Source organism: Paroedura picta, chromosome 3, assembly GCF_049243985.1.
Source record: "Paroedura picta isolate Pp20150507F chromosome 3, Ppicta_v3.0, whole genome shotgun sequence".
Classification (NCBI taxonomy): Eukaryota; Metazoa; Chordata; class Lepidosauria; order Squamata; family Gekkonidae; genus Paroedura; species Paroedura picta.
The window spans coordinates 39,389,005-39,401,515 of NC_135371.1; the positions used below are offsets into that span (position 1 = coordinate 39,389,005).

Genomic DNA, 12,511 nt, shown 5'->3' on the forward strand with positions numbered 1-12,511 from the left:
CAATTTTAGTGCAGGGAACCCAGCCAAATTACTGCTGTCTTCTATAGTCTCACAAGGGAGAGCAGAGAAAATATCTTTGTCCTAGTTGCCTGGGCAGGAACCTGAGCCTTTTTGTGCACCTAGCCCGTATAAGATCCCCCCCCCCTCCCCAACACACACACACACCTCAACTCTATTCCATCTTTAGACTATTACAGATAGCAGCCTTGGGCTTTTAATGATACCAACACCTTTCCCTCTCCCTCCTCATGTTTTGCGGAACATTGTGCCTGAAGACAAGTTCTAGTGCACTCAAGAGCCTGCTTATTACTTTGTGATGTTTTACTTGGCCCTAATAAAGGCTTCCCCCATTCTGCTACAGCTGGGAAAGTTCAAGTGGTTCGCTCCCAACTAGGCATGCCAAGGTTTACAGCCGTGCCATCCAATCTTACCCTGTGTGCCCCACTGATTTACATTCCTCAGCACAGGGGCATAGTATTAATTGTTTGCAGGGAACACATTCCCAGCTGTCGAATCCGGTGATCGGTCTTGCCTTGAAGGGTGGTTTTTAATTATTATTATTTACAGAGCAAAAAGACAAGAACTGCTGCCACGGCTGGGGTGATCGTGAAGCAATTCTGCATTACTGTAATGGAATTTTCCACCAGGATGCCATCAATATTTTGGGGAGGCGGGCAAAAGCCAGAATTACTTCCCAGTTTGCATTCCATTGAGGTTTATTGTATCAACATTTGGTCTAATTATCTTCTTCCCTGTTTGCTCCTGGGAGTTCACTAAGTGTAAAGAGATGATAGCTTGTCGTCTTTTCATCTAGGAAGGCTCAGCATGAACCGGTGGGGGAAAAAATGAGAAAGAAATGAAAAAGCTTCTAATATCTTGGCTGACTCATCAGGAATCTATAGTGTTCCCTTCCCACCCTGATAGTGTAAACCCCCAGTGGATAAAAGATGCATTTTTGAAAAGTGGAAAATGTTGGGTATTTAATAGTAATAATTTCCCAGCAAAATACATGGCTATCTTCCTTGCTGATAGCAATACTGTTGTGCTTCCAACCCCCCCCCCCCCTTCCACAGCTATAAGCTATGTTGACAAGAGGGAAAACAGAAAGGGGGAAAGATGGTGTCACTTCAGTGACTGCTGATTATAATCTGTTCCTCTGGCCAGGTGAGTGGGAGTCCAGTCAGTGGGAGAAAAACCACACAGTATTGCTTTAACAGTGAGGTGGACTCAAACTGAGTGCTGTTGCCAGAGTCTATGGGAAGAAGAGTCAGGCCTTGTCCACTAAGGCAATAAAAGAGACAAGGACGTCTAGGACAAGAACTGTGACTCTGCAGGGCCCACATGGAAGATCAGAGAGACCATTGCCTAGAAGGGTCCCAGAGAGGGCTCCTAGAAAAACCCACAGCTTTCCCCACCCAAAAGAGGACTGTTTTAATAACTCCTGGCAGAGGTAAACACTAGGCAAAGAAAAAAAATGCAACCTCCTGTTTTGTTCTGTCTGGAAATGAGTCAGAACTCTCCTTCTGGCCAAACAGGTGCTCACTGTAGGGATGCTCCTTCATGTCTAATCTCTTCAAAAAATGAAGTCAGCTCTCCTCCCCCCTTTGTTATGTTCATTAAGGTAACAAAACCAATGGTGATGGCAAACATACACACACCAGCATGTGCCATTCATATTGTTCGTATCCCGTGTTTTGCTTTTAATTGCCTCTAAAACGAAGAAACTTTTCTCCTACCTGTCTGCAGTTTGGCAGGGTGAATCCCTTGGGTGACAGGTCAATCCCTGAAAATTTCATCTAGTGAAGCAGAAAAGGAAAGTATTGGATGGCTCCAAACTAAATTTTCTTTTAATAGAATGGATTTCCCCCCTATCTTCCCCTGAAACCTATTGAGTGCCCTAAAATAGTTCCCTGGGGCAGCATTTTAGAGAGATCACTTGGGTGCAGTGGGGGCGGGGAGGCAGGAAAGTGCCATTCTGTGGACAGAAGTACCTTCCATTAGTGGAAACCACACTTTGAATGCAACCTATTACAGCCAGAAATGTTTCCCATTAAGCCAACAAGAACAATAATAAATTAAAAAAAGAACCCTAATGTACAATAATGTATATAAAGGGGGTGGGGTGGGGATGAACAAATGACATGCATTGAGAGTTAGTCCATCAATAACTCACACTTTGTTTGGCAGTTGTCCATTCTTGCAAGAGAGCAACCTGTGTCGCACCAAAGTCCTCTCATCCATGTATGTGTCTGCACCACTGGGGCATTCACATTTTTTTTCCTATTTAAATTTTTATACCAACTTTCTGTCCTACATTCTCCCATGGAATAACATTACCAAGTGAATGTCAATGAGATGAGTTTGTCGAGTAGAACATTCAACTCATACTTTTGCTTATGAATTCCTACTGTTATGATGGTCAGTTCTTAGTCTGACGTAGAGTGCTGGCACTCGAAAGCTCACGCCTTGAATAAATCTTCCTTGGTCTTAAAGGGGCTCCTGGACTCTGGTTTTATTGTCATACTGGGAAGGATGGTGATTAAATCCTACTTCAGTTAGCCTGGTGACCTGGAATTTACTTGCAATGCCTATCTTTAATTCTGAAATGCTTGCAAAAAAGGGAGAGTGTTTCTGAATAGGCATGGAATGCATTTTGCATGTGGCCAGGTAAACCACAACCAACTTTCACCCAGCTAGAAATAGTAGAGGCCTCTTTCCTAACAGACGGTATTAGAACCACTAGTCAATGATGTCATTAAAATAAATGGCAAAGCTAGCCCAAGTCTATTCAGTGGCCTGCTAGAAGTAGGGTTTGAGGTAGAGGCACCAAATTTGCAGCATAGCTGCTGGAGCCTGTCATCAAAATTACCCAGAGGTTTCAGAAAAGTTGGACTAGAGGATCCAGCTCTACGGTGACCCAAAGAAAGTGCCCCCATCCTTCATTGTTACTGGGCTCAGCAACTCTGGATATTGCCCTCACACAAGGATCTCTTCAGGCCAGATGTTAGCATCCAGTCCTTGACCAGCTTTAGTACTGAGGGGAAGGGAAAACTGATGCCTCTCAGATCCCTCTGCTGAGCCCCTGTTAACCTTTCTTTTCCAGTTTACTTTGGAGTTGGCTACTGTCTGCTTGAGCTTCCCCTTCTTCTGGCCCAATTACTGCCTTATTTTCATCAGATTGTTAGTATCTGATTAGTATTGTCTGTTCTGACTTTCCAGTGACTCAGAATGAGGTCTTTCACATCACTACTACTTTTCATTTCACGGATGGAACCTGGGTCTTCCCACATGCAAGGTGGACATTCTATCAACTGAGCCAGGCCTCCTTCCCAAACAAAGTGCTAAAGTTAATTGCTACAATATCCAGACTAAAAGTAAACTCCAAAAGTAAACTTTCTGTCAGTGCTACATCACCTCCTGTTTGGGCATTGATGCTTCCTTTGGTTTGATAGCAGTGGAGTAAATCCACACAGATGTTTTGGAGTCATTTCCTGATGGAAGAAACAGAGGGAAGAATTGCTGGGGTTTTTTTTGTACCCCCTTTTCATTACCTGAATTAGTCCCAAAACAGTGTACAATCTCTTACCCTTCTTCTCCACACCCTGTGACGTAGGTGAGGCTGAGAGAGCTCTGAGAGAACTGTGACTGCCCCAAGGTCACCCAGATGGCTGCATGTGGAGGAACAGGGAATCAAATCCATAATCAGCCATAATCCCAGCATGATCACACAACTTCTGGGGTTTCTCAAAGCCTGAAGAATGTTTCAGGGGATTCTCAATGATAAAAAAGCTGAGAAAGGCTGCTCCAGGCAAATACAGGATGAAGATGGATTTTCTAAGAAGATTCGACAGAAGAAGATGCATTTGTGCACACTAGATCTTGAGAAGGGGTTTTGGAATATGCAAGATCTGTATATGCATGTTTCAAGAGGATATGAAGAATATCCTGCAGGGGATATCAGAGGAGATATGTAATTAGCATATATAGAGTGGAGCTTCCAAGTGTTTTCAAATAATCTCCTTTTGTCTCCTGATTAACTCAATTGGAGACTTTCTGCTCCTTTGAGCATACTTCCTCCTTGTTTATCTTCAGAGGAAGAAGAGCAGTTAGTCAGTTAAACTGCTAAGACTATCTCTCTCCTCTCTCTCTTTATAAAGTTGTTTCAATTCTCAGTAAAGCTATTCATTCTTTTAAACAGCCAGTGGCCTGGACCTTTGCAGACTTAAATGCTGCCAACACTTTTATGAACCTCTGGGAGAAGATACGTCCCTAGCTGCAGGAAAAGTTATCTTTGTTCTTATTCTAACATGGCACACAGACAGTATAATTAAGATATTCACAGCTAATCAATGGGACATGGAGTAGAGCCAGCAGATACAGGACACAAGTTGTTGAGAGCTTAGTATAAAACCAGTGCCTTAATTGTACCTAGGAGGCCATAGGAAAGAAATGCAGATAGCTGAGCACTGGCATGATGTCTGTTGACAGAGTTTAAATATGCAAAGGTAAATAGAAATATAGTTTTATTAAGAAGATAAACAAAGAGGAGAGGAAGACATAATGATTGTCAAACTGTTCTGTTGTCTTCATTCTGTTTGTTCTGGAAGCAAGCTGGGAGGAAGTGTGCTCAAAGCATCAGGAAGTCTCCAAATGAGTCAATCATAGAATCATAGAATTGGAAGGGGTCATACAGGCCATCTAGTCCAACCCCCTGCTCAACGCAGGATCAGCCCTAAGCATCCTAAAGCATCCAAGAAAAGTGTGTATCCAACCTTTGCTTGAAGACTGCCAGTGAGGGGGAGCTCACCACCTCCTTAGGCAGCCTATTCCACGGCTGAACTACTCTGACTGTGAATTTTTTTTCCTGATATCTAGCCTATATCGTTGTACTTATAGTTTAAACCCATTACTGCGTGTCCTTTCCTCTACAGCCAATGGGAACAGCATCCTGCCCTCCTCCAAGTTTCAAATACTTAAAGAGGGCTATCATGTCCCCTCTCAACCTCCTTTTCTCCAGGCAGAACATTCCCAAGTCCTATCTTCATAGGGCTTGGTCCCTTGGCCCCAGATCATCTTCGTCACTCTCCTCTGTACCCTTTCAATTTTATCTATGTCCTTCTTGAACGCTGGAGGAGATTATGAAAACGCTGGAGGAGATTATTTGAAAAATACCAGGATGTTCCTATTCTAATTATGTTAAATACACATCTCCTCTGATGCCCCCTGTAGGATATTTCTCATATGGTCCTGAATCGTAGACACTACAGATTTTGAGTATTCCAATAATGTGAATCTGATGATGTATCCCAATATGAGGGTGGATTATCCCATTCCTCTATCTTCTGAACGTTCCAGCAGCTTCTGTTAAGGAAGCAACAACAAAGTTTTGTGAGATCCAACTGGAATCTGGCCTTCTGAAGTGTCCAACGTCTGTCGGGAAAAATCAGTCTGAACACTTATGGGTTCTAGGAACGTTGCACCAAGAACATAATGGGATTTTCCACAAGCCTGAGTTCCATATGGACAGAGTGTCCAAATATAAAAGAACTCTGAGCCACATGGCCTGTTTCTGTAGCTGCGGCCAAGTGTGAAAGGGGACAGGGGTGGCATCCTTGTAACATTTTCACAGAAGAGAACATTTGGGCAGCTCAGCTTTCCCTTCTCCTTCCTGCAGCAAGCCACTACTCCTTTCCATGACTGCAAAACTTCCACAAGAATGACTGGCCTGCCCGCTGTCACATCTGTCCCCCTTGCCCCAGAATCTCACTGCAAAATGCCTTGAAGTTCACCATCGCTCATGATGTACTTTGTGAAATACATCCCTGAACCATTTGTGATAGAAAACAAGAGGTGGGGCTTGCCACTTCTTTTCTGCAGCTGACTCAGCCTGTGATGTAGTCCCTGTTTCACAGTTAGGAGGTGGACGATAGAAGGTAATTTCTTCTGGCCACTGAGAACAACAATTAAGTCACTTCTTGTCAGATAGCTCCATGAGAAATGGTATAAAATATGCACTTATTTCACAAAGGAACACCCCTTTATATTGAATTAAACTCCTACTTGGCATATTTGCATGCCAGCAAAAAAGAAGAGGGGGTGGCTGTAATGCTAATTGCTTATTTCTAGACTAACACTGTGCAGAAAAGGAAAGGAGCTAGAAAGAAAAATTAAGGGCAGAGTCTTGCTCCAGTCAATAACAGAATACAGATATTACTGAATTGCCTTCTTTCGGTATAGTATATTAAATATACTCATTGATTTTTCTGAATATTATTGTTGGTGATTATGTTCCTACACAGTGGCTTTGCCTCCTCCTTTTCCATCCACAACAGCCAGAGGTCTTATCTTTTGAGTAATTGGAACACTTTTCTGCTGGTGAACAGGTATTTGAAAAATTTGACAGATATCCGGTCTGTGCTTTCATTTTGGTGGGTTTTTTCCCCTCTTGGGGACTGAGCACATGTTGAATCATTCTGCTTATTGGATTTTCAGCCTGTTTGGAAACTAATCTCAAAAGAGTGATGTCCAGAGAAGACTGCAGGCTTGCCAGGAGGATTCCATTTGACAGGTAAATTGGCCTGACTGTGCATGGTCATGGTGGCTCACAGATTCCAGCGTGAGAATTCTAGATTTGGGGCTATTCCAATGGCAGTGCTGATATAGCAACTCCCATAGGAAGTACCGTGCAAGTGAGCCATATGTGTGTTAGGCAGCCCAGTGTCTAAACATCCTCTGGTTCATTGAACAGCCTTTCCAGCTGAGAACATGGCTGCAGTCCTTGACTATGTAACAATGGACTAGATCTTAAACAGCCACAGTGGACAAATCTACCATCCAGATGTACATTCTAAGGGACAAGCCTGTTCTGTGCTCAGGTTTACAAGCCTGCAGCATTCCTCATGAGCCGAGACTTGCTGTTCCAGCTGCAGCTTGGTTGGATCTGGCAGGCAGGAGCAGGGAAGGCCTGTAGCACAAAGGAACGGGCATTGAAAACAGGTTGATCCATCTAAGCTCTCTTCCTACAGCTTAATTAGGCCAGAGGAATGGCAGCCCCAGCTGTTCTGATGGTAGCCTCTGGAATCTATCCAGCTAATGGGACCAGAATAGCGCAGGGGATGAAGTCAGTTCAAGCAGTGGTCTAGCTTGCAGGCTGGAGTATGAGCTGCAATCCTGGCACTGCACCTTCTCTCACCTGCATCTGCATGAGCTCTCTGGTTCTGCTCTTCCTGCCATGGGAGGGAGAATCCTGGAGGGTCCAGGCCCTGATCTGGCATGGCTAATATGCAGCTGTCCCAGGATCCAGGAGGGCAGCTGGAAGGTTGTGGTAGGGAAGCCTCCTTGAGAGGAAGGCTCCTTGAGGTCAGCCCTGATGGATAGGGCTGCTAGCCTCCCAATGAAACATGATTCTATAGTTTCATTGAAGAAGAAAAACAAAAATGAGGTTGCACCTAGGAAGTCATTCTGACACTTAGGTACTTATATATTTTGAGAATAATCGTTATTATTGCATCACCATTGCCCGCTCAATATTTCGTTGTTCACAGCCTCCCAGTGCTGGCTGGAGATCTCCTGGGATGACAACATCTCCGGGTGATGGATCAGTTCACCTGGAGAACATGGCTTCTGTGGAAGACTGAAGTCTTCCACTTCCACTTCCTCTTCCAAAACCTGTCCTTCTTTGGCTCCATCCCACAAATCTCCAGGTATTTCCCAACCCAGAGATGGCACGGCAACCAGGCTGATGTGTTGGGGTCTAAGGGGGCTTCTCCCTGACTTCCCTGCTCTTCCTTGAGTAGCGTTCCTAGTTCCTCTGGCTCCTCTACTGACATTCCAAGCCTGAGTCTATGGACTGCCCAGCAGGGCTCATGACGGGCCCATTCTGCCAACTGGAAACATCTGCTCTTTTTTCTGCTGGCCGATGCCAAAGGCAGCGGATGTCTCCCCTTTCACAGCATACGATTATGCTGCCTTCTACATTCAGCCATTCCACACTGGATGATTTCCTTTCCAAAAGAAAAGGTGCTGCCAAATTACTTTTTAGTGGGATGGGATTGGTCTCCTCATTTGCACCTGGCCTCTAACTGCAGCAGATCTGCAACACGGTCCTTTAACAGGGAACAGAAATCTTCTTGAAGTCCACCACTATTCTTTTATACTGTCAGAATATTTTACATTAAAAAGGAGCATAAAGAATTCATCACATGTTTCTCGTTTTGAAAAATCCCTGGCCTGCTATGTGTAAAGTCGAGCAAGGGCAGAATAGGAGATTTCTGGGACTTGTTCTCTGCCTCCGCAAACACCTGTCCTGGCACCTTGAGGCTGGGAAACTTGGACACAGCGGGAGAAGCTCCAGGCTCTGCAAAACAGAAAAGGCATCTGGGTAGATTACCAGGCCCCCAGGATAATAAACAACAACAGTGGGGGAAGGCAGAAACAACCAGAGGCTGACTCTCCTTATCACAACTTACCTTGTAAGCAGTAATATAATTGCCAGCCGCCAGGTATTCATCTCCAGGTGACAACCAGTTCCCATGGAGAAAAATGACTGCTTTGGAGGGCCAGTTCTGTTGCATTAAACACTGAGGTCCCTCCGTGCCCCAGATCCCACTTACTCCCAACTCCACCACCAAAGTCTCCAGGTCCCAACTCAGTTCCAACTCGGAGCTGTCAACCCCTAGATTTATTTATTTATTATTTATTTATTTAGATTTTTATACCGCCGTTCCCTACGGCTCTGGGCGGTTTACATAACACATTTTGAAACATTTACATAGAACACTATCAGAATCAATATAACAATAACAACAATCACCAACTGGAACAATTAAAACAGCACTTCAACAGTAACTTTGACACTCCCTCAGCAGGTTCGATTTCTCAGTCTGGGGCGGGGGGACCTGTAGGTGTTATGGGTCAGTCGGCCCCACCAAATGCCTGGTGGAAGAGCTCCTTTTTGCAGGCCCTGCGGAATTGTGGAAGTTCCGGCAGGGCCCTGATCTCTTCGGGGAGCTCAATCCACCAGGTGGGGGCCAGGACTGAAAAGGCCCGGGCCCTTGTTGAGGTCTGACGTGCCTCTTTAGGGCCAGGGATCCATAGCCAGTTGGAGGTGGCGGAGCGTAGAGCTCTTCTGGGGGTATAGGCAGGGAGGCGGTCTCTCAGATACACTGGGCCCAGACCACGTATGGCCTTAAAAATGATTACCAAAACCTTAAGCTTAATCTGGAATTGAACTGGGAGCCAGCCAAGTTCTTGGAGTACCGGTCGGATATGAGGGTGGAGCCATTAAAAGGTAGCTAACGAAAAGATCTCTGAATTTTCACAACCATCTTTTTGTATCTTACGGAGAGATGTGTGACCATTGTATTCATAATTAACCCCCCCCCCGGCACTCTTTCTGATGTCTTCTGCACTACTAAAAGATTCCAGACCTCCTTTACCTCACATCCAAGCTCCAAGGAACATTCAGCTCTTGGTATAAATTCTCTGGATATACCTAGCCCCCCCCCCTTCCCTTTTTAATAAAAAAAAATGCGTGAACAAAGATTAAAAATGCTTTGCACATCTCTTTTCTCCCCATTTTGTGCCTCCAAAGGTGCAGGCTTCCTGAAAGCTGCTGCAGCTCCTCTGATGCTCTTAAATGCTCTCCCTGCTGAGCAACAGTGAGGAAGTGAAACAGGAACAAGGGGAAATATGACACCCCGTGCTAATAGATGCAAAGCAATGGAAAACAATTTTGCCAACTAGGCGACTCAAATTAGAGTCATCTCTCGGAGGAATTTTGTCGATTTGTAGCTCTTATTACAGTGTAATACTGCTTCCTTAAAAAGTTTGTGTGTGCATTTTAATGAATTCATAAAACCTGGACTGTAAAAGCCCCATGGGGGAAACCTGGCAGCTCTTTAATTCAGCATTAAAGCTCAACTGATGTCAATTGAATTGATTTCTGCACATAGAAATTGCATTCATTGAATGAAAACTTGAGCCTTCGCCGTTCCCCATTTTAAAGCTCACTGTAATACAATTGGCTCCTTGAGTCAGCTTCAATTACATGTTGAAAGTTTATAATCTGGTGCACAGAAATGGAAGCTGTGAAATCAAGAGAGAAAACCCCGGCTAACCTGATTAAACTTTATACGGCAACTATTCAAGAGATGGAGAATCCTCTCTCTCATTTCAAGGGAACGTCCCTTCTGAAATGTGCAGCCCAGCTGGATGGCGGGTTTAGATTTTGTTTTTCTATGCTAGTGACTAACACCATGACCTCGATGCTCCTAATAGGAGTTTGCCTGTGGGACCTCATTTTGAAGACTGTCTTTTTTTTCCTGCAACAGGGAAGGAATCAAGAATATAAAAGGAAGGAAGGAGTCTTAGCTCCTTTTCAGGAGAAAAGGAAGGAAGAAAAGGAAGAAAACAACAATGGTATCACAATGAGAAAGAGTGGTTGAAAGTGGACCAGGTACTATGAGCTTGGAAGGACCTTGGTTCCAGGTACAGCTCAGCAATGCAAACACTGTAAGAAGAGGATCTCTGTGGCCAAAAGGAATGCTGGTGCTTCTTAATGATTGTGGATCTCTCTCTTCAGTGGATGATCATTGTTCTGATCAAGTGGCCTCCAGGGACTAGAGGAGCCCGTCCTTCTACTCTACTTGGTGCAGTGGTTAAGTTATGCAAATCAGTTTTTCTGGGGCTAGGGTTTGGATTACTTAGGTAAAGTTTATTTTTTAGCTTGCAGTGCAAGCATTCTTGATGACGTGCCTGTAGAATGAGAATAAAACAGCTTATAGGAAGTAAAATATCAGCCCTTCTGGATCAGAGACCTGAGATCCATCAAGTTCTATGTCTTGTTTTGTACAGTGGAAACAATATTTCCAGGTGGTCCTTCTAGCAGAAAAATGAATCATGTCCTATTGTTGTCCTCCTCACCTCAGGAACTGATGTTCAGAGGCAGACATGTATTTGTCTGGTGGTGGAAGGTGCCCTCAAGTCACAGCTGATTTAGGGCAACCCCGTCGGGTTTTCAAAAGGAGAGATGTTGAGAGGTGGTTTGCTATTGCCTTCCTCTATGTCATAGCCCTGGTATTCCTTGGAGGTCTTACTAGCCAATACTAGCCAGGGCCTCCCCTGTTTAGCATCTGAGATCTGATGCAGCAGTCCCCAACCTCCGGTCTGGAGATTGGTACCGGTCTGTGGATCAGTCGGTACTGAGCCGTGGCTCCTCCTTGTCCTCCTCCCCAGCTGCTGCCTCGGGGGCTGCCCTGCCACTCTGCTGCCAGCTCACCTTTGGTGCTCTCCAGTGGCCACCATGGCTGGGGCTCCCCCTCGGCGTGGCACTGTACAGCTGCTGCTGGCAGCGTTCCACAGTGGGCGGCGGGATGTCAGGGACACCAGTGGGAAAGCAAGTGGAGCAGGGGCTCAGGTGGCGGGGACCTACCTCAGCAAAAGACTACCCCCCCTGGGCCTCAGTAAAATTGTCAAGCATTGACCAGTCCCTGGTGATAAAAAGGTTGGGGACCACTGATCTGATGAGATCAGGCTAGCCTGGGCTACCCTGGTGAGGGATATATTTGTCTATTCTCTTTTACTTAAGGTTGCAAGTGGGCAGAGGGGAAAAAATTATGTTGCTTTAATAGAGCCTTAATGTCCAGAAATGGGCAGCTGAAACTTTTCCTGCCATGGAGCTACAGATCAAATAGAGATTAAAAGGACAGTTAGACGGACCAGTTTCAGAGCTGGTAACCTGAAAACTATGTATTATACTATGTATGTACATCTCCTTTTATACGACGGGGGAAGGGAGATGGTGTTCGTATTTCAGTCAGATTCTAGAACTGAGCAGTATGCGAAACTAGGTTTGTGACATTTTCTAGGATTTCATCAGACCTGTGCAGAAAATGAAGCCACAGCAGCCACATGAGAGTAAGGGAAAGGGTTAACTGCGCAGCAGTACTTTTTTTGTTGTTGTTCACATGTGGTTAGCCAACAGGAACCTTGCTCTGAAGCCCAAAGATCAATGATCAGTGTTCCAAAACCCCTTTGACCTGCTTTTGCCTACCAACAGTAAGTTAGATGCTTCAGCCTTTTCAGGGTGCAATGCAATATCAAATAAAAGCATTGGGGGAGTTCAATAGGTTCAGATGAAAATTAGTTCCCACTTTTCTGACTTCCATGCTAATGAGAGAGTCCCTTAACATTTCTAATCTTTGTCAATGTGCAGGCATAACCCATTGTGCTTTGTTGAGCTAGTTGAGCGATCGGCTCTGGATTTAAATTGCTAGGAAGAAAGGAGCAGCAAAAGGGTTTTCATTATTCCTCTCCCCCTTCATTCAGATCTCTCGCCGTCTCTTTCCCCCCTTCTTTCTGCTGTATCATCAACTTTAGACACCAGACAAAAATAGCCATGAAATATGGAAATGTCTCGTTCATAGAACAGTGATTTTTAAAGTCTTCTGCCTTGCGAAGGCAGCTGAGCTCCCTTTCTGTCTCCTCCTGCTCTCTCCCCCTCCCCTTAAAG

General features: G+C 44.9%; 1 long non-coding RNA gene across 1 annotated transcript; it reads left to right on the plus strand.

Annotated features, from left to right (window-relative positions):
- The first annotated feature begins 6,297 nt into the window (after window positions 1–6,297).
- Window positions 6,298–10,544, plus strand: LOC143831093 (uncharacterized). The gene is made up of 3 exons (XR_013228707.1): window positions 6,298–6,383; window positions 6,493–6,568; window positions 10,332–10,544. It is a non-coding gene; the product is annotated as an uncharacterized LOC143831093 (long non-coding RNA).
- The last annotated feature ends 1,967 nt before the right edge of the window (window positions 10,545–12,511 follow it).